General features: G+C 39.4%; 1 protein-coding gene across 2 annotated transcripts in view; it reads right to left on the bottom strand.

The window, feature by feature from the left end:
• The window catches only part of SGCD (sarcoglycan delta), a 1,325,612-nt gene extending 1,318,349 nt beyond the window's left edge, over positions 1-7,263 (bottom strand). Inside the window, exon 1 of one of the 2 annotated variants that reach the window (XM_043990097.1) lies at positions 4,602-7,263. The gene's annotated coding sequence lies outside the window, so the exon portion shown is untranslated. The remainder of the gene's footprint in view (positions 1-4,601) is intronic. The other variant, XM_043990098.1, reaches the window with a different exon arrangement.
• Between the last annotated feature and the right edge of the window lie 15,722 nt (positions 7,264-22,985).

Raw genomic sequence — 22,985 nt, 5'->3', positions numbered from 1 at the left:
GGAGGGAGAACCCATATCCTACAGAAAGGTTAAAATCACCTAATGGCAAGACAGAATCAAACAAATTGGCTCCCTAGCTTTGTTTTCATTACTTTGCACATGTTATTTCATCTCTCTAAGTCTCAGCTTCCTAATCCGTAATATGGGGATGGTGAAATCTACAGCATTTACCTCCCAGAGTTGTAGTGAGGTTCAGATGAATTTTGCAAACTTCTATGCAAATGTCACCTATTATTATTAATCACATTAGCACTTTCAAATCAAAACACTCCTTCTAATCATCTCTTAAATAACAACCCACTGCAACATATTCAAACACTATTATCCTAATTTATCTATAACTACTATCACCATCTTTCTCTTTTTTCTAGCTCTTGGGGTATACATTTACTTGACAACTTAAGGTTCCTACATTTTAAAATTTCAATTTAGCCCCCTTTCAAAATGAAAGTCCACATCAAATCATTTTGAATTATAATAATTCAAACTGCACAAGAAATCCCCTAATTCTCAGTTGGTTTAATCTTGTTTTTAATTATAAAATACCTATTGTGTGCAGTGCAGTACGTTCCATCTTCATAAAATTATAAATTTAAAGCAGGACAGAGATGTAGAATTCATCATCCAATACCCTCATTTTACATATGAGAAAATTAAGATGCTGTGAGATTAAATGACTTGACCAAGGTCATATAGGTAGCAAATTGCATAGTAGATATCTCTAGATATCTATATATCTCTAATAGATAACTGATTTAGCACCCTTTCTACTCACCACACTGTCTTTATTTGCTTAATGATTGCTTGGGTGGGGTAGAGGAGGGTAGAGTTTGACACACACAAAATAACTATAATACAAAATAGAACATGATGAATACATGAGAGAAATACAAATAAAATCCTATGTAAAGTCCAAGGAAGAAAATACAATTTCTGATTTGGGAAAGGTCAAACAGGAAAGGGCTCCTGGTAGAGATGATATTTGATCTTTAAAGATGGAGAGAATTATACCAGAAGAAGGAATCTACCACTTATTTCAATCCAATCTAATATATTTAATTAGAAGGTCAAGGGAAGGAAAGAGGAAAGGAAGTATGGCGAGAGGGAGGGGAGGAGGAAGGAATAAAGCAAGGGAGAAAAGGATGAAGGAAGGGAAGGAGAGAGGAAGAGAGGAAGGAAGGAAAGAGAAAGGAAGGGAAGGAAGGAAGGAAGGAAGGAAGGAAGGAAGGAAGGAAGGAAGGAAGGAAGGAAGGAAGGAAGGAAGGAAGGAAGGAAGGAAGGAAGGAAGGAAGGAAAAAACAAGAATACACAAAAAACATCCCCCAAAATAATGAATTATTTTTCTGATCAATCTTACATCATGGATTAAAAAATAGGTTTTTACCACTGAAACTGCAATGAAAGGCCAATATGTAAACACATGGACATTTTGCATGCCAGTAAGTCCTTCCTTTATGTTCCATATTTCTGAATGATAGCAAAACAAAAAAAAAAATAGTATAACTCTGACAGCAGCTTGTCAGAGGTACCCAGGGCTCAATTACTATCTACAAATAAAAGGTCAAGGTTAAAAGCAGCACAGTCTCAGAAAATGAATGATCTCTAAAGGAAAGATGAGAAAACAGTAGGCTAAATAAGAAGTCTGACAACTTCAGTCACTTTCCAATAAAACAATATCAGAAGATACCTGAGATGTTGCAGAGCACAACATTAAATTTAAGCAGACTACTGTGAAATACTGAGGGTGGAGGAGGGGTCACTTCTTTTTTATCTGTAGAACATGTCATTCAAATATTATGGGGGACCCAGGAAGATAATTCTTAATCATGATTTTGAAGTGGCAGGCAAATCCATGAGTGTCACCTGCTACTACTTATCTGAGACTCCACTAACCTAGGGGGGCTTTACTTAAAGTAGCTTTTGACACAACTGCCCTCTAACCTGCCTCCCAGTGACACTTTGTGTCAATGATTTGTACAAATAGGAACACTAAGGCTGTTAAGAAGCACTTTGTGCTTTCTGAATGCTTTGATCCTGTCAGGGCAGGAAGTAAATAGTTTAACAAATGCCTACATGATTGCTGTGCAGTTCACTTCTCAAATAACAGTCAACAGATTTCCTAATCCATACTGCTCAAATCCAGAAAACACACCTAAACCTGGGGTGCCTTATTTCTATTCTGCCTTGTTCCCTCTAGTCCTCTGATTATAAACCATCCAATCAGAAGGCAAAGCTTCAACAGCTGTATGATGAAAAGAGCCCAGGACAGAAAATAAAGAGAATTAAAGATGCCCTTAAGTAGAGGGAGACTCTTGACACCCCCAGTCAGCAACTGCCTTGCTGGAGGGCCTATTGGCTAATGGAATTGAGCAAGTGATGATTTTTGCTCCGCAGCTTTTCTGCTCCTTTGCCTTTAAAGTGAAACTTCACATAGTACTCCTTTGAAGGAGAAGACAGGTTCTCTGAAGCCAGCTTAAAATGCAGTTATTTGCAAATATCCAACAGCTAATGATAATGATAGCTTGATTTTCCAGTACCCTTAAAGGATTTCCTAACAATCAGCTATGTGAGAAAGATGTGCAGGTATAACTATCCACATATTACAGATGAAGAAACTGAGTCTCAGAGAAGTGACAGAACTTGCCCAAGCTCACATATTCTGATGGGAGTTACGAGAGCGCCTTTCTAACTGCCCCCTACTCCAAGTCTAGTGTTCTTTCCACTATATCAAGGAACTTCAGATGGAGGGGAATATTAGAACAAATGGGGTGGGGGGCGGGGAGTTGGATTCCTACAACGTTTACCACGTACACATTCTACTATAAGGTACTGTAATGCCCTGTGCACTGTATAGACACAGTAGGTGCTTGATAAATGTTTGTTAAGTGAATGAATGTTTGAGTGGGTGAATGAATGAATGAATGAATCAATGAATGAATGAATGAATGAATCAATCAATCAATCAATGCATATCTACCCGATATTCATTCACGGAGACAAATTCAGCGAAAAGTAATGTCCCTGTCGTTATGTGAATTTACCAAGAGCTAAACTTTCAATCCCTGTCTTTGACAATTAATTCCAGTCCTAAGTGGAGTAGGCAATTTCAGCGTAATTCACGACTCCCTGGTGAAGCAAACAGTTAGCAGCTACTAGCCTTGTAGGGAACAGGGACTGTGTCCACTTCTTCAGAAGCTCGGCTTGATTTATACAAATTAAAAATCACACAATCACTGTCTTTATCGCTATCTATCCCTTCCCAGTCTCTCCCTTTCCTTTTAACACACACTCCATGGCCCCCAATCCTGCTCCCAGAACCTCGGCTCCCACCAGTGGCCGGATCCCGCCGGCCCCCTTTGCCAACAAGACGCCAACAGCGGCCACGTTTCCCCTGAATGCGTGAGCCCCATGCTAATACCGCGGACCAGCTTCAGTCAAAGGGCCAACACTATTCGAATTAGATTGCAACCTCAGCCTTGGAGCCTTTTTTTCCAGGGCTAGGAATGGAAACATCTCCGAAATGGAAAAGGGGTGGAGGAAAGGGAAGCAGGGCTTGGAAGGATTTTTTTTTTAAGTAGCAGGAGGAAAAATGGATTTGAAGAACAGGAGTGATCGTTCAGGGCATTTCGGTGTCACTTGTACTTCCCTACGACTGAGATCTATTATCTCCTCCTAGTAGGAATCACTATCCACAAATTACAGAGAAACTCTGAGAAGTCTGAGATGTGCCTACGGTCAAACTACTAAGTGCTGAAGTAGGACTTGAATCCATAGCTCCCTGCACTACACTCATCTATCTGTTGACTCCAAGAGATAGGCAGCTCTAAAAGGATTCCAGGGTCCTATCCGTCCTTCCAACTGCTTTTCACTCTCTGTCCCGACCTCAGAGCAGTAAAACTTAATCTCTCACCAAACTCTATCTGAACAGGCAACCAACTTGAGCCATACACACACATACACACGTATTTTAGGATTTAAAGTGAGGGGGGTGGGGTGGGGGCTACCTGCAACCAATGCTGGGTGAAAAGAGGAAGGGAGGGACAATACAGAGGAATCCCTTCAGCTTTCCTTAAGATATGGTTCTTGGCGTAGTCTTAGGCCTTTAGGCTCTGGAAGGCTTGGAGCCTGGGTCACCCGGAAGGGCTAGTGCCCGCGTTCCCGAGGGAAGCAGCAGCTTGCCCACTCCAACTAAGGACCAGCCAAGTCTGCAGCATCCTTTCTGAATGGGGCCTCAATTGCCTTGAAGTTCAGTCACATCCTCTATTAGCGACACAAAGAGGCCCTCAACAGAGAGTTCACTTGTTTCCCCAAAGAGGCATCAAGGCAACTGCATTTGGATGGCGCTCGTGTGCTCACACATATATAAACACACAAACATCACATGCACACAAACATACACGTACACGTACACACACTGAGTCGGACGAGCTAATAAAACCACAGGGAAAAGGGAAGTGCATTTTCTTAACCCATGTTTAGAGATATCTTACCCCAGAGCAGTAGCAGCCAAAAAGTCCGGGGAGGCGGGGGGGGGGGAGGAGGTTAGAGACGGGATTCCCTCCCCCGCGCCCAGTCACAAAGACACTGGGTCCAGCAGTCACCTGTTGGATGTTCGGAGTCCTCGCCAAGCTCTGTCCAGCTGCAGCGCCACTGTGTATCCTACCCTCTCATCCTCAAACCCTGAGCTGTCACTGATATCCCCGTTTCTCCCCGCTAGGTCTTGGATTTTTTAGAGTTGCCTGCTCAGGGATGTGTCTTCTATTCCTGTAGCTGAATAATTTCACGCGCGTATCCTCCTGCCGCTCCGTTCTCTCCCCAGTGCATACACACTCACACACGCTCTGCTGTTAATATTCAAGCTGCTCAACGCTCCTTTAATGAAGTGCACGCGGCCTCCTCCCGCGCCCTAGCAGCCATCCCTGCCGATGATCTCTAAGCGCTTACATTCTGCACCTGCTAACCTGCGGACAAACTGCAATGGGAGAACAGCCTGCCATGGACACCCCTGCTTCAAGATCCAGTGAAGAGGAGCCTATGAGCAGTGCGCTGTATGTCCCTCTCCCTCTGTTTCCTATTTATCCCTGATACCCGCTTCGGAATTGGGATGCGAGGGGGGAGGGGGACAACTTGCGAACCAAGCGAGATGGCTGGGTTTGGTGGAGCTGGAGCTCCGCGAGACTGCCGGTCACAGACAGAGAAAGCCACAACTTCCCCAGTGACCCGAACACAAGAGCGGGTTGCCCTCTCGGAGGCCGGGCCGAGCCTCGGGTCCCCTTCCCCAGGAAGGGGCAAACCGACAACTTCAGAGAGACCGTGCCCGCGCTAAAGTGGGGAACTGGGCGCGGCGGCGAGCTACTCACCCCTTGGTCTGGGCGCCGGCCGGAGCCGCCCCCTCGCGGGACTGGAGGGCGAGCAGCAAGTGCAGCGGAAGGACTGTATGGGTCTCTCTGTGTATGTCTGTGTGTTAATTTTTGCTCCCCCTCCGTTCTGCTCCCGGCTCCGCGGGAGCTAAGCACTCTAACTCCAGCCTCTCTGTGCAGGCAATCCCATGAGGGGAGAGGCAGCGAGAGCGCAGCCCGGCCGGGAGCACATCCCTCCACTGGACGAGTCAGCGAAGCCACAGCATGGGGGGAGGAGGAGGGGGGAGGAGGAGGGAAGAAGGGGCTGGGAACGAAGTTGGGTGGGAAGCGGGCCGGGGGGGTGGGGGTGACCGACCCCAGCAGCACCAACTCTCCTTGGACTTTAAGCACCCGGCTGGATGCACCGACGCTCTTTTCCTCTGTCTCTGGCTGCGGCTCCGACTCTCAAGCCCTCCCGGAGCTTCTAGCCAGGGGCTGGCGATCCGGCCGCCCCCTGAATCCAGGCCCCAGCCGGAGGGAGCAGCCGGACGCCTTGACAGCTGCGGGGAAACCTCTGTCCGCTCCCGCCGGCCGCCGCCTACCCAGAGCGCCGCTGCATCGTGCTTTCCGGCAAACAGGCAGGCAGGCAGGGAGGGAGAGAAGAAGGGAGGGAGGGAGAAAGGCGGGGAAGGAGGGCGGGGGCCGGAGAACGGGTTTTCTCCTTTTCGTTCCCAGGCTTCTGGGCTTTAGGGCTCTCCCTACCCAACCCACCCGCCTCCCCCAAGCCCCCTTTCCACGATGTCTTCTCTCTCTCTCTCTCCCTCCCTCCCTCCCCCTCTCTGTGCTTGTACTGCCCTCTCCCAGATCCCCGTTTCCCTTGATGCTCTGCTGGGTTCCGGCTAGAGACTGAGAGGGCGGCAGCAGCCAAGGCTCGAGCCGGTTTGGGCAATAGCAGTAGCAGCAGCAGCAGCAGCAGCCTTGGCCGCCGCCGCCGCCGCCGCCGCCTCTTCCCGCGCGCCCACGTGCCGGGGTCCCGTTGTGCGCGCGCCAGCGGGGTAGGAGGGCGAAAAAGGGATTGGGAGTGGGCGGAGGGAAGAATCTTCCTGCGAGAAGGAATGGAAAAGGTACCAAGGGAGAAATGGACGAAGGGCGCAAGACCCAGTCTGCGGCTCCGGGAAGCCTGATGTGCAAATTCCACCCCTTCCCTCCCCCCCTTACAGAACATAAAGAGCCAGAGAAAGGGAAGGGGGGGGAGGGGCCCCTCTCCACTCCGCAGGATCAGCAACAAGATGAGGAAGCAAAGAAGCTGCTTCCTGACTGCCAAGGGGACAAATTCCAAGCGTCCTCTGTTGCCAGTCCCTTCCTCCCCTCCGCTTCTCCCTCTCCCCCCCCCTCCACCCAGTCCCCAACCAAATAGCTCTGACAGAGCTGCCAAAAGGTTTGAGGGAGTGGGTGCCATAATCATTGCTTATGTTGGCTTCACTTAAGGTCCTCCTCACCTATGGACTTTTTCTCCCTCCTTTAATGAGAGACATCCAAAATGTCTTTGGCTTACAAGATGGGAACTTATTTCCTACCAACAGTCTAGCCAGAAATATTTATCCAGCACCCACTATGTTCAAGGCATGGTGGAGCTTGCAAAGATGAGTAAGACACCATTTTTGCCATGAAGAATCTTACCTTTAAGGAACTTTGCAATAATCATTTGAAAAGTTAAACAATATAAGTTTGTCAACTGTGAAGTGAAGATTAAGAAGCAGTAGAGCAGGAGAACTACATGTGGAGGAGGGGTTCTTCACAATATACAGTACTACCTGACTTTGTAACTTCAAAGTGATAGATATATGGATACATATGAAATTTATTATTGTAATAGAAGCTCAAAACAATAAAAAGAAATGTGGCAAAACAAAACTAATTCGTAAATAATACCTAAGTGAATGATAAATGTTCAATTCTCTATCTAGTATTTCAGAAATAAGAGGAATCATTTGAAAGTGGGGGTAGCCAGAAAAGGAGAGGTTTGAACTGAAACTTCAAGGGATTATGTTTTAGAGAAGAGCAAAAGGATTAATCAAAATAAGATATTTTAGGAATAGCCTAGGGTTGTCCATGGAAGAAATGGAAGATGAGGCTTGGAAAGGCTGGTCCTCCCTTAGAAGTAATACAGCAACGTAAAAGACCTAGATGTGGAAATTGGGGAAGAGATTTAAACCACAACAATAGACCACCCAATTACAGAAATTGATTTGTTAATGAGGACAAAGAGAACAACTGGGCTTTCTCCAGGCCAGGATTCAGCACCTGAGGTTTGGACAGCAGCATTCCCTCTTCCAAAGGCAAATGACAGTGATTCCTATCATTTCAATTCAGCTCAGAAAACTTTTATTGCTGTTATTGTTATTATGCACAAGGCACAATTGGGGGGGGGTGCAAACATGAAAAATATCGAGCTTATGCAATAAAAAGAATACAATAGTTACACAAATAATGATCATACAAGGTTGTGTGTGACAGCAAATTATAGAACTATAGATTTGGAGTTGGAAGAAGCCTTAAAGACTTTAGTACAATGTCTTCCTTTTAGGGATAAGGTCACAGGCCAGCAGATTAAATTATCTGTCCAAAGTCATGCAGATAGTGGGTAGTTGAATGAGGATTTGAATCCATTTCCCTGGATTCCAAATTCAAAGTGTACTTTCTGATATGGCAAAATAGAATCATAGCTTTTAGAGTTTGATGAAAATCACTTAGCCAACCATCTCCCTTATTTTACAGATAAGAAAACTGAAACAAAGAGTAAATGACTAGCCCAAGATCAAACTACCCATAAGTGGCAGAGTTGGGATTTTTATAAAGGTTCTCTGATTTCAAACTCAGTATTTTTTCAATTACACATACCACCTCTGGGAGAGGTAAGCTTCACCTAAGGGATTAGTGAAGGCTTTGTGGAGGAGGTGGGAATTGAGCATGGCCTTGAAGAAAGAAAATTTGATTCAACAAACAATAATTAAGCACCTACAACATGAAAAGGTCTTAATAAAACATTTGACAGAAGAGATACAAGTGAGGGAGCAGAGAAATTCCTCTTTTAATTTATGTTGTACCGATGATTGTAATGTATCTGGGGAATCCAGAGGAATGGTTTTGGGGGATTCCTTTAGTTTTAGTTAATTTTAAAGAAATAGCAGGTTAATAGACTAGTAGGTATGAATTCTGTTTCATTAATCCATAGAAAAGAAAGTCCATTAGAAGACAGGAAAAACAAAAGAAATAGAAAGTTGGTTTCTTTGGGGGATGAGGGGTGAGAAAATAGAGCAGTCAGATTGTATGCTTACTAAAGGCAAAGACCATGTCTTCTCCTGACCTTGTGTCCAACATATCCTTGTGCAGATATGGACAAATCTTAATGATGAATATTTATTGATTGAGTAATTTTTGAAAAACTGGATAAAAAGAAAAGACTCATTGAATAGAGGGGGAATGTTGGTGTATAAGTACAATGAAATAAAAGTGGTGAGCCTGAAGATGAGCTCTGTAACCTGGGGAGCTTGCTTTCCTAAGTAAACTTCATTAACCTGATTTGTGGGAAAAATAGTTCCTTTTTCAAACATTCTTCAAAAATTTTCCTTATCAACAAAAAAAAAATCCAATAGAATTTACCCTTTTCCCTTTCACAACATTGTCAAGATTTTTCGGGTAGGGGGTTAAAGAAGAGAAGTCAACAAATGTAGATTAAGAGTTGAACAACAATTTTTAGAGGACAAAGGGGAAGGAATTAAAAGAAGGGAGTGTAAAATAAAATTTGCAAAGAAAACTTGGTTAATACCTAAAGGCAAGAAAGGAAATTTCCTATAATCATGGCATTCACTCAAGATTTTGGCAAGTACATGTTCCACATAGTTTGGATGGAAACCATATTAACAGCTAGGAGTACCACAATATGTTTTGAATATCATCCTTCAAATATTGAATATTGAAAGTATTAATGAAATTTCCCTTAATTTCAGCTTGAGTTGCTTAAGTTTTTCCAGAATTTCATTCCCAAAGAGTTTCAAGTTTAAATGGTTTCTTTTTAGCTGCTGGAAACCTCAGTATAGATTTCTGTCACCTTGTTTCTCATAGAGTTCTTGGAGACAATGAGGTTGGATATGAAGCTATTCCTTACCCTGCAGTGTCATTATTGCTCCTGCTCCTCTGGGTTCCCTCTTCCTTATGAAACTATTGACTCATGTTGAACTGTAGAATGACAATATCAATTTTGTCATTAAATGCATAAACCCAAAGACTAAGGTTTTACAAAAATATTTTCCAAGAACAGGAACCACACTATGGTCCCATCTATAGTATTAAAGACAGTTCTGTATACGAAGGTTTGAGAAGGACATTATCAATAGAGACTGTGTCTATAGCAGGGCAACTAGAATGGTTAAAGCCATTGACTCTTTGACATATAAGTATCATTTGAAAGAACATGATTAACTTTAGCCCGCAGAAGAGAAGTCTTAGGGAAAATATTATAGATGTCTTAAAGTATTTGAAGGATAGTCATATAGGAGAATGATTAGAGTTAGTCCACTTAGCCCAAGAAGGAAGAGCCAGGAAAAACAGGAAGAAGGTGACAAGAAACACATTTGGGTTTAGTATCAGGGAGTCCTTCATAAGGGTGCAGTGGACAGAATACTGGATCTGGAGTCAAAAAGACTCATCTGGGGCAGCTAGATGGCACAGTGGATAGAGTACCAGCCCTGGAGTCAGGAGTACCTGAGTTCAAATCCGGCCTCAGACACTTAACACTTACTATCTGTGTGACCCTGGGCAAGTCACTTAACCCCAATTGCCTCACTTAAAAAAAAAAAAAGAATGACTCATCTTCCTGAGTTCAAATCTGGCCTCAGATACTTACTAGTTATGTGACCCTGGTCAAGTCACTTAACCCTGTTTGCCTCAGTTTTTTTCAACTGTAAAATGAGCTGGAGAAGGAAATGGCAAAGCAATACTGTGTCTTTACCCCTCAAAAAACAAGTTGGGTCAGGAATAGTTGGACGTGACTGAAAAAAAAATGATTATAAAAGAACTTCCTAACAATTAGAATGTTCTAAAAGTATAAAGGGCATTTTTGAGAGGTGGTGCGCACACACACACACACACACACACACAGAGGCACATACTTGGAATTCTTCAAATAGAGGTTAGACTATAACATGTCTAGGATATGATAATTAGGATTCCTTTAAGTCATCAGTTGGACCAGATGGGCTACCAACTTGAAACAAATTCTGTGATTCTATAAAATAACATAATCTTACCCTTTTTGACCACCAAAATGTTATGATAACATATTCTTTCCACCAAACTAGCTGCCTTTCATAGTATAAGGATAGAGTTAGTATCAGAAGACTTGGAACCCAATCCTTACTAAAACTGTTAAACCTAAATTATGCCACTTTACCTCTTGGCATTTCAATTTTTTCATTTGTCAAATGGAGAGAATACTATTTACATTAGCTTCCTTAATGTCTATCAAGAAAGAACTTCATAAGCAGTGATATATGAATACATACCCCAAGGTGTATAAGTAAATATACATATAAACATTATATTTGTATATGTATTTATGCATGTACATACTCATAAACACTCCATGTAACTACTACACTCAACAAATCCATTGGTTCCCTTATTATTTGTAGGAACATATATGAATTCCTCATCTCCAACACCTGGCTTCCTTAGCCTCCTTCAATTTTCAGTTAATATTCCACCAACTGCAAGAAGCCTTTCCCAGTCTATTAATGTTAGTGCCTTCCCTATGAGGACTGATTGATCTCTGTTACTGAAAGTTCTTCAAAATCTGGCTCCAACATACCTACCTTCCTTTCCAGATATATATATAGATAGATAGATAGATAGATATAGATATAGATATAGATATAGATATAGATATATAGATATATAGATATAGGGAGATATATAGATATATATAGATATATAGATATATATACACACACATATATATGTGTATATATACACACACATACATACATTTGGGTGTATATGTGTATATGCATACATATATACATACACACACACACATATATATAATTAAATGTGTGTATTATCTACCCAATGGACTATATGCTCTTGAAAGGTAGGGACTATTCATTTTTTCCTTTGTATGCCCAGTTCTTGACAAATAGAAATCAAATAATAAACAGTAAGTTGTGAATGATATGTGACATATTGTCATTATCCATATATTATCCATATCAAAAGTGGTACACAGAATATGGGCAATATATTTTTTAATTTTAATTTTTAAAGTGGGATAGAGTATGAAAGTAGAGTGAATTTGAAAAATTCTTGCTGATAAATTTTGATACTTATTATTAAGGTTAAACTCAAACATTGTAGTTCTTGAAAAAAGGGTTAAATGTGAATATTTAAAGTACTATTATTAGCCATCATCATAAGCATCATCATAATTATAGTTATTATTATTATTGTGGTGGTGTTGGTGGTAGTATTTGTTAATGAGATTATGAAAACTGGTGCCACTTAAAAGTAGTCAAATTTTCAGTCATCACTGCATGTAATTATGAAATGACTATTTTTTCCTCTCAAATTTAAATGTGTTCACTGAACTAAGTCTAAAAGTTGCACACTCATAAAAACATCTGATATTCTTCATAAGCTAATGCTGCCATCATTCTAAACCATTAGAAACATCGGGCTTCAGTCAAGAACAGCTCCTCATCATCATTTTTTATGACATCCTGGACCTGTTTTGTTCACTTTTAATGGCTATTCAGACATCTCAGAGATAATATTGATCTTGGCCCTTGAGTGGGATTGATTATTCAGCATGCCACTATTAAAATGTCCTCGAATTGCTTAAGCATTCACTTCAACATACAAGAATACTATTTTGCCAACAGCATGTATCCAGAAGTAGTGAGATTAAATGCCTGCTAAATAGAACAGGTCAAGCTTCATGAAAACTCTTTGAATTAGTTCTTTATAAACCAGCATAAAAATGTATATATGTATGGGGTGGGGAACAGTGTTAATGATAAAGCACAATATCAATGTAAGCTATTATTATCACTAGAGATGATTAAAAATGTCGGGTTTTTTTCTAGTTCAAGAGATGGGGGTTGGGGAGCAAAATTCTAGTTCATTCTTCATCTGCTAGGTTGTAGATTATAATTTACCAGATCTTCCTCAAGAAAGATTGTTTTCGAGAGCATACTATATGACAAATACTGTTCTTGGAACTGGGTATACAAAGACAAAATGAGACCATCTCTTTCTACAAGGAATTTATGTTCTATTGAAAGGAAATAATGTCCATAGAAATAAATAAATGTGAAATATATACTGAGTAATTATGAAGTAATTTCAGGGCTATGGGGAATAGTACCAATTGAGATCAACAAATGTCACCTATGAAAGATGGTACCAGAAGTGTTTTGGAAGAAGTTAATACAAGGCAGAGTACTTTCCATACATGGGATACCTTAGGCTGCATACTTTAAGCTTTAGTATTGTACCATATCTGATCAACCTCAATCATGTATTTCAAAAGCTATAATGTAATAACTCCTCTAGAAATAGAGAGAAAAGGAAAGGAACAATGATGAATTATATCAGAGAAATAAATCATTAGTTCAGGGTAACTCTCAAATGTTTGAGAAAAGACGGTATTAAGTAGAGATTTTTTTAAGCTATCATTGCCTGTAATTCAGTGCCTACTTATCTTTCAACAGGTTAGGCTTCCAGAAACTCAAACTACTAAAATACAAGCATGAACCCAGAAATAAAAATAAACTTTGTGCAGTGGTCTGCTGGTAAATATTTAACAACTGGTTCTCAGTGGCGAGGAAGCAGAGAATGTGCAAGAACCACTTCTATGCTTAATCTGCATTATTAACAGGGGGCAGCTAGATGGTGCAGTGGATAGAACACAGCCCTGAAGTTGTTAGGACCTGAGTTCAAATCTGAACTCAGGCAATTACTAGCTGTGTGACCCTGGGCAATTCACTTAAGCTTACTTGCCCTAAAAATCTAGGAATATCTCCAGTCATCCTTATCTATATCTTGCCACCAGACCCAAATGGCTCTGGAGCAGAGAGTGAGATAGTGACTTGGCACAGCCCACCCTCACTTACGTCCAATTCACTGCAAGTCATGACATGGTCCTCTGAGAATGAAGGATAAACTATAGCAGCAGCAGCATTATTAACATTTTCCCATCATTCTCTTGAATCTAAACAATTCACAAAACCATATATCAAAGTCTGATTTCTAATTTTCTCATTTCCATAGGGTAAATGCTCTCACTTTAACAATCAAATCTCAAGGTCTGGTATGAGCTGGCCCAAGCAGATCCCTGCACATCCTGTAAATTATATGACTATGATCATCTTTTTAATTCTTTTCTATTCATTGTGATTTCATTTTTTTCCTTTTTAATATGATTTTTTCACCATGTTCTTTTTAATGAAGTTACCCAATGGTTTATCAGTTTTGTCAGTGTCCTTTTTTTTTTTATTCTTTTTTTTTATTTTTACGGGGCAATGGGGTTAAGTGACTTGCCCACAGCTAGTAATGTCAGTGTCCTTTTTCCACAGAATCAGCTCTTAATTTTGAATAATTGGTTATGGACTTTTTGATTTACAATTTATTTTCTTTAATTTTCAAGATTTCTTTTTTTGTGCTTATGCTGGATTTGTTTATTGCTGGCTTCCTTGCATATTCAGTTCATTAATCTTTGCTTTCTCTAATTTGTCATATGCTTATAGAGATATTTTAGTATACTTTTTAACAATTTTCATTGTCTATCACATGATGATTAATTGTTTCTCTGACTTATTCTTTGATGTACTAGTTGTTCATGACTTCATTAATAAGTATCTGCTTATTTCTGTGTCTTTTGCTTCCTATAGTTATTATTTTTATCCTATTATATTCTATAAATAACATTTTCTGCTTTTTAACATTTATTTATACTTTCTCCATGTTGAAAACTATGTATATTCTCATTTAGATGGTAAAGATGTTTGGCTTTACATTCTTCCAAAGTTTGTTCAGCTCTACATTTTCTGATTTTTTTCTCATTTTGTAAAATTTGAACATCTCTGAAAGCAGAATATTCAAACTGCTTATCATTTTTATGTCACTATGTTTCTCCTTTTTACACCTGAGTTAATTTTTCTTTTGTGAATCTACATGTGATACCATTTGGTGCATATGTTGCTTTAAATGTATTTGATTTCTTTGTCTATCTCTATATTGTAATTTTTTTAATTTATGCCTTTTCTGATAGCATGATTACAACTACTAGTTCTCCTTCATCTACCTGAGACAAAGTAAATTTTATACAAGTTTCTCATTTTGATTTATGTATATACATGTTATTTTTAATTTCTGCTTCTTTTAAATAACAAATCATAGGCTTTTTACACATGCCTATTCCCTTCCCACCTAATCCATTCAGCCATTCTTTTTCATGTTATTGGATTATTTAAACCATTCACACTTACAGTTATGAGAGGTAGTCTTATGTCATCCTACATTCATTTCTCATATATGTATGTGTGTATATGCTTATATACATATACACACACATGCATGCATGTATGCATACACATATATATAGATATACAAATATACATACATACATGCATAATTCTCTTGTTGTTGTAAATCAATACTTTGTCCCTGGAATTATTTTTCTTTAAACTACTTTGACACAACTCTAACAGGCTCCCTTTATACCTATTCCTCTCCCCCATTCCCAACTGTCTACGTTTTCCTTAGTTTAAGAATTTAGTTAACTTACTGGTTCCTTTTGATTTATTTTTTGTTGTTATGTTTTTCTTACTCTTGTTTGTCTTTTCCCTTTCTTTTATTTTAAGTGGTTAGTTCAAAATCTCTCCCCTAACTTCAACCGCATACCAATTTTCCTTTTATTGTACCTTTTTCTAAGAATCATTTTTCTTTAATTTCTTTTCTTCATTAATTCTCTTCCCTTATATTCTACATTGAAATTGTTTTCACAGATTTGTGGGTTCTACCATTATTTACTCCTTCTATAATTTGTGTTCCTCATAGAATGAAAATTTCAGGAGTATAGGGTTTCAGTTTCTTCTAACCAATTCCTATGTAATATTACTATGTTATAACCTTTATAGATCTTGTTCTATGATCACCAATTCATCTTCCTTTTGTTGTGTATCACTCTTAGAAGTATTACTTCATGAGTAAACTGTAAAGAATTAATTGTTATTTGAGGTTTTTATGACCCCATCTTTTGGCTAGAATTAAAAAAAAAAACCTCAGCGTGCAAAATGGCCTTGGGGGCTCCACATATGACATGGTGCTCCACCCACTAGTTGTAGCTGTTGCCATGGTGCTGGCACCTTACATTATCACCACTCCCCAATGCCTACATGGGCCTGGCAAAATTATAATGATTGGAATCCCATTGAGTGCAATCATGTGACTGTCAGAATGGCTAGCCAATTGGCTGGGGCTGTGTGTGTGTGTTCAGCCCGGAGTCTGCTGGGAAGTTGCCATTCTAGCTTGAAGCTGGAAGGCTACAGGATGCTGCTTTGTGTTCTCAGCTGATTCCTGGGCAGTAGTGTTGTTCAGGTTGTATAATTTCCCTTTCCCCATTTTATTTCCTTTCCCTTGATCCTACTGATCCTGTTTGTGGTTTTTTTTTTTAAAGGTCATTATTGTTAAATAAATCCTGCTATGTTTTGAAGGAGGCTGTCTCCTTCCTTGTCCCAATATTGCAGTGAGCCACTTAGCTAACACTCCCCAATTAAAAATTGGTCCCCACATTTTGGCGAGTCAACCAGGAGTTGATTAACCTAGCGAATTTCCTTAACCTCCCCCCCCCTTATTTGGCCACAAGCCAACTAACCTTCTTCCCATTGCTCCCTTAGGCAATCTCCCTTGCTCTTAAAAAACCTTATCATTTATCTTGCTGGTCAGAGAAAAGCTGGTCCATTTTAAACTGCACCATGATTGAATATTTGGCTCCCCCCTTGTATATTCTAATTGGCATATTCTGGGACAGCATATTGTCCCGATTTAAACTATTGGCCTGCTGAATACTTATTCATAGCATTTCGGGTTTCCTCCTCATAAACACAGTAAAAAATCTTTGGAACAATGGTATGGGAGAGTTTATCTTTCCCACCGAGCACATATTCAATATTACTGGAAGCATTACAACTAAATTTGAACTTAACTATACTACTATAATCATAGCTCAAATGGCTATAAATTTTATTCTCATTATTGTCATTATTGCAATGTGGTATTTTTCACCAAAAAGCTGTAAAGATAGGAAGAGATATGATGATAATAGATCACGTATTCAGAGGGATACCAGAACAGCTCCCTCTATTGGAGATGACCTGAGTTCAGAAACAGATTTAGACCAGTCTTTAAAATCAGATCAACAGAAACTTCTCCCCCTGCAAGATGTTACAGACCATACCCACAGAGGAGCACAGCATAAAACATATAGCCCATTCAGTCCAAAAGATCTGAGTGCATGGAAGAAACTTATACCTAGGTTTGATCAGAATCCAAAGTCAGTAATTTCACAGTTAAGGTCTATATTTAATACACATCAACCCACTTGGGCCAATGTCACTTGTCTTATGGAAATTATACTATCCCCAAGTGAAACTAAAGATGTTGTCACAGCAGGAAATTCCTTAGTAGCCTCAGGAGAAGCTTCAACAGAATGGCCTCTCCAAGAGCCAAACTGGGATTATAATGATCCATGGCAATTCCAAGAATTAAAATATGCTAGGAAAACACTACTGAAAGGAGTGGAATCCTGTTCTAAGAAATCTGACAACTGGCAAAAATTTTTAAAACTTGCCCAGGAGCCTAATGAACAACCTAATAGATTTTATGATAGACTTTGTGAAGCTGCTAAGCAATTTACACAACTGGACCCACTAGACTCAAAAGACTCTTATATTGTATGTAATACATTTATGTATCAATCCTTGCCAGAAATCCATAAATTTTTTATGACACAGTGTCCAGGCTGGAAAGATATGGCTGTAGAAAGGCTTAAATAAATTGCCACCTATATCTTTGAGGTGAATGAAGACACTATGGCTAAGCAAAGCATTGTGTCACCAGCACTTTCAGGTCAAGCATTTAAAGGTCAGTACAAAACCCCTAAGGTGTGTCAGTATGGTGAAAAACAAGGACACTCACTGAGAGAATGTAGAATTAGAAAGCAAGAACTCAGGTGGGCAGTAACTGAGGGTCTGGAATATTTTTTCAGGAGAAACAATAATAATTATGGAAATTTTTACCAGAAAGTAAACAACCAAGATAATTACAGGCCAGAATCAGTATAATCATAGACCCTATCAGGGAGGTACAGAAGGACAGAATCAGAATCAGAGAATTCCCTCAGAGTTAGACTGATGGTGTCCAGGGGAGGAGTGGAAAATAAATACAGAAAGCTTTACTTTTCCAGATCCTGAATTTTTGAACCCCCTTGTACCAATCCATCCACCTGAGGCCTAGCATAATTATTAGATATCTATGCACCATGAGATGTATTATGGTAAGCTTTCCATAACATTTTCAGGTGTCATCATGGACACATAACTAAATTTGGCCTTTATCCAGACTTATAGTGGTAAAAAGTGTTAGTAATGTCGTAACTGTCTCAATTTTATATTGCATATGGATATGAGTATCCTCCAAAGGGGCAACTCCAATATGCTGTATATACCAAGTTTAAATTTGTTTTCTATATTTTGAAGAACTTTCAGTATTTAATTTGAACATTTTTGGACAATGCTATGCTAAAGATTAATGAAAACCCAGCAGTTCCAGAGACAACCAGAATCCAGAGACAGCCAGAATCCAGACCAGAGTCCAGTTCCCCTGATGACACCTCAACCCTCCTTTGAAGACAAGATTTTAAGGACTTTAAATGGACATTTTTGTTCTTTGTTTCTCCGTCTGTTACTATATACATCATCTGTAACATGTATCTTCCCTTTCCTATATTGTTATTAGTATATTGTTTGTTAGCATTGGTTATGATATTCTGTTATTTTTAAAAATTTATTTATTGTTTATTATTTATTGTTCCGTCAAGGAAATACCCCGTGTTTCTTGATGAAACAAAAGGGGAAATGTAAAGAATTAATTGTTATTTGAGGTTTTTATGACCCCATCTTTGAGCTAGAATTTAAAATAAAAAACCTCAACGTGCACTGGCCTCAGGGGCTCTGCAAATGGCACAGTGCTCCACCCACTGGTTGTAGCCATCGCCATGGCACTGGCACCTCATGTCATCACCACTCCCCAATGCCTACATGGGCCTGGCAAAATTATAATGATTGGAAGCCCAGTGAGGGCAGTCACGTGACTGTCAGAGTGTCCAGCCAATTGGCTGGGGGTTGTGTGTGGTCAGCCTGGGGTCTGCTGGGAATTCGCCATTCTAGATTGAAGCTGGAAGGCTACAGGATGCTGCTGTGTGTTCTCAGCTGATTCCTGGGCAGTAGTGTTGTTCAGGTTGTATAATTTCCCTTTCCCCATTTTATTTCCTTTCCCTTGATCCTACTGATCCTGTTTCTGCTTTTTTTTTCTAAGTTCATTTTTGTTAAATAAATCCTGCTCTGTTTTGAAGGAGGCTGTCTCCTTCCTTGCCCCAATATTGCAGTGAGCCACTTAGCTAACACTCCACAATTAAAAATTGGTCCCCACAAAACTAATATTGAACAGAAGTAGCATTCATTCTTATACAATTTTATACCCTGCTCATCCCAAAACTGTTTCTTTTGAAAGGGGCATTTTGTATTATCTATGGGTTCATGTTGTCCTTCTAGGTGCTAGGTGCTTCTAAATTGTTGAGCATCCCTTCTCCTGGTCAAAGATGTAGCCATGGGGGGCAGTTAGGTGGTGCAGTGGATAGAGCACTGGCCCTGGATTCAGGAGGACCTGAGTTCAAATCTGGCCTCAGATACTTGACACTTACTAGCTATGTGGCCCTGGGCAAGTCACATAACCCCAATTGCTTCACAAAAAAAAAAAAAAAGATGTGGCAATGGAATTTGTGATGAAAAGACCTGAATTAAATAGAAATTCTGACTTTCAATTACAAGACCCTAGAGAAGCATAAAAAGGTAAACATGAAAAAGAAATCATGAGGGGCATTAAAAGGATAAACTGTTTACATTCTTACATGAGAGGATAATACATCCAACTCATAAGAACTTTCTGAGTATTAGGGCAGCTGAAAGGAATATACTTAGAAAGAGGGCACAGGTGTGAATTGAATATGAAGGGATATATGTAAAGCATTTACCCTTGTTTTTTGTAAGGCAGACAGGATGGGGTGGCTTATGTCTGGCGTCGTATTTGGGCTCAGGGCCTCCTGGGTCCAGGGCTGGTGCTTTGTTCACTATGTCACCTAGCTGACCCATGATGACAACTTTAAAATAAAGTTAAGGGGTAAGAGGAATGCACTGTAACAAAGGGAAAGGGAGAGGTGTAAGGGTGTAAAGCAACCCAAATAAAAGAAAAAAGAAAAAAGTTTATGGAGTGGAGGAGAAAATGCAGAAGGAAACAGGGGAGTAATTGAGCCTTAATTTCATTAGAATTGGCTCAAACAGGGAATAACATAAACACTCAAGTGGGTATAGTAATATGTTTTGCCCTGAGGGAAAGTGGGAGGGGAAGAGGTAAAGGGTGGGAGAGGTGAAGGAAGGGAGGACAGATTAGGGGAGGGGGCATTAAAAAGCAAAACACTTTTGAGGAGGGATAGGGTGAAAGAAGATAAAAATAGAGTACATATCAATGGGAGGGAATAGGATGAAGGGTAATTCAGTTGGCAATACTTAACAGTAAAAGAAATGATGATGAGGATGCTATCAGAAGGATATATGAAAAATTCAAACCATCAACAGAGAAAGAACTGATGGTATTTGAATACAGACTGAAGTATAATTGTATTTGTTAGTTCCTCTTGCTAAAGTTATTCTGTCTATTTCACAACTTTAGTAATGTGAAGATGCTTGCCATGATTGCTCATGTATGACTTATACTGAATTGCTTGATCCTATAGGGAGGTTTGAGGAGGGAGGGAGGAAGAAAATTTAGAACACAAAGTTGTTTGTTTTTTTTTTAATCAATGTGAAGAAACAATGAGTAGGCAGATTTCAGAGAAACCTGGAAGGACTTACATGAACTAATGCTGAGTGAAATGAGCAGAAACAGAACATTGTACACAGTATGAACAACATTGCATGTTGATCAACTGTGATAGACTTGACTCTTCTCAGCAATACAATGGTCCAAGATAGTTCCAAAGGACTCATGATAGAAAATGCTCTCCAAATCAAAAAAGAAAAAAAGAAAAAAAAGGAACTGTGGAATCTAGATACAGATTGAACCATACTATTTCTACTTTTTTGTTTTCCTTTTTGGAGGTTTGTTCCCTTTTGTGCTGATTCTTCTTTCACAGCATGACTAATGCAGAAATATGTTTAATGTAATTGTACATATATAACTGTAAGGAGCTAAAATTCTAGCTAGTCTGTCTAAAATATCTAATGAGTGGTCGCCAATAAATTATAAGCTTTAGCAAGAGTTTAGACTTTAAAGCATTTATTAAGGAGAATAAGAATTTGGTGAAGAGAAAGAGAAAGGCTTAGATTCACCTATCTATTAAAGGGAGAGTGCATTTCTCACTGCCTTCTCCACCCAAGTCCTGAGGAAAGAGGGCGAGAGAGCCAGTCTCACCCCCTCTTCCTCCCACAAGCAAACGTCACTTGCTGATGCCAAAGAAAAGCTGCATGGCCTTGCCCTCAGAGGCTTTCTCCTCATGGTGGAGCTTTCCTACACTAAGTCTCCAGCAGGTGACATCATTCCAATTGTTACATAACCTATATCAGATTGCTTGGTGTCTTGGGAAGAGGGGAGAGAGAAAGATCTGAACCTAGAAATTTTATTGAAACAAATGTTGAAAACTATCTCTACATGTAACTAGAAAAATAATAAAATACTATATTAAAAAAAAAGATGTGGTAATGAAGTCACAGTACTCTCTCATACAAGGTAGTTCAAATGAACCAACTCCTTCAAGATTAAACCCATCATAAAGTCCTCATTTACCATAGCAAGCACACAATTTTGTTCTTAATTAAGTTTTTATTTATGCTTTCTGGTTTTTACATTGTAGTTATTTTCAGTATCCTTCCTTCTAACCCTCCTAAAAAGTCTTCTCAAGTAACAAATAGTGTTTTATTAAAGAGGGGGGGAAAGTAGAACTGAGTAACAAATCAAAAAAGTTTTGTTTTTTAAGTTAACACTTTTGGGTTATCTAAATAAACAGTCTTATATAAAAATGATATTTTTGTTTCCTTTTTGACTATGCTTAATATTTTAATTTCTTTTATTACTATAGCTGGAATTCTAATACAATACTGAATAGTAATAGTGATAATAAGCATCCTTGTTTCACCTTTGATCTTAGGGGAAACTTCCATTTTGTCCTCATTACAGATAATGCTTGCTCCTGGCTTTATTATTTTATTTTAATTTAATTTTTGTTCCATTTTAAGTTCTGAACTGGCCTCCCTCCTTCTCTTCTCACCCTGCATTAGAGAAGGCCACTATTTAACATACACACAGGCATAGACATGTGTATAAATCTTACTACACACATTTCCATTTGTCAATTCTTTCACTAAAAGTGGATAGCATCTTCCTTCATGGGTCCTTTGTACTTAATTTGAGCATTTATAATATTCAGAATAACTTTGTCATTCATAGTTATTCTTTGAACACTATTGCCATTGCTATATACAAAGTTCTCTCAGTTCTACTCATTTTACTCTTCATTTTTATGCAAATCTTTCCATGTTTTTTCTAAAAATCAGCCTCCTCATCATTTTTTTTTTGGTGAGGCAATTGGGGTTAAGTGACTTGCCCAGGGTCACACAGCTAGTGAGTGACAAGTGTCTGAAGCCGGATTTGAACTCAGGTCCTCCTGAATCCAGGGCTGGTGCTCTATCCACTGTGCCACCTAGCTGCCCCTCCTTATAATTTCTTACAGCACAGTAGTATCCTATCATCATATAACACAACTTCTTTAACCATTCCCCAATTGATAGGAATCCCCTCAATTTCCAATTCTTTGCCACCAAAAAGAAAGCTGCTCTAAATATTGTAGAACATACAGATTCTTTTCCTTTTCCTCTGATCACCTTGGTAAACAGACATAATAGTGGTTTTGCTGAATCAAAGGATATACATAGCTTTATAACTCTTTGGACATACTTCCAGATAGCTCTCCAAAATGGTTGAATTAGTTTGCAGTTCCACCAATAATGTATTAGTATCACAACTTTTCCACATTCCTTTCAACATTTGTCATTTTCCCTTTCTATCATTTTACCCATTCTGATAGGTGTGAAATGATATCTCAAAATTGTTTTACTCTGCACTTCTCTAATCAAAAATGATTTAGAGTGGGGCAGCTAGGTGGTATAATGGATAAAGCACCAGCCCTGGGTTCCGGAGGACCTAAGTTAAAATCTGATCTCAGACACTTGATACATACTAGCTGTGTGACCCTGGGCA

This window comes from Dromiciops gliroides, chromosome 2, assembly GCF_019393635.1.
Source record: "Dromiciops gliroides isolate mDroGli1 chromosome 2, mDroGli1.pri, whole genome shotgun sequence".
NCBI classification, from domain to species: domain Eukaryota; kingdom Metazoa; phylum Chordata; class Mammalia; order Microbiotheria; family Microbiotheriidae; genus Dromiciops; species Dromiciops gliroides.
This window is presented reverse-complemented; position numbering and strand designations above follow the sequence as displayed.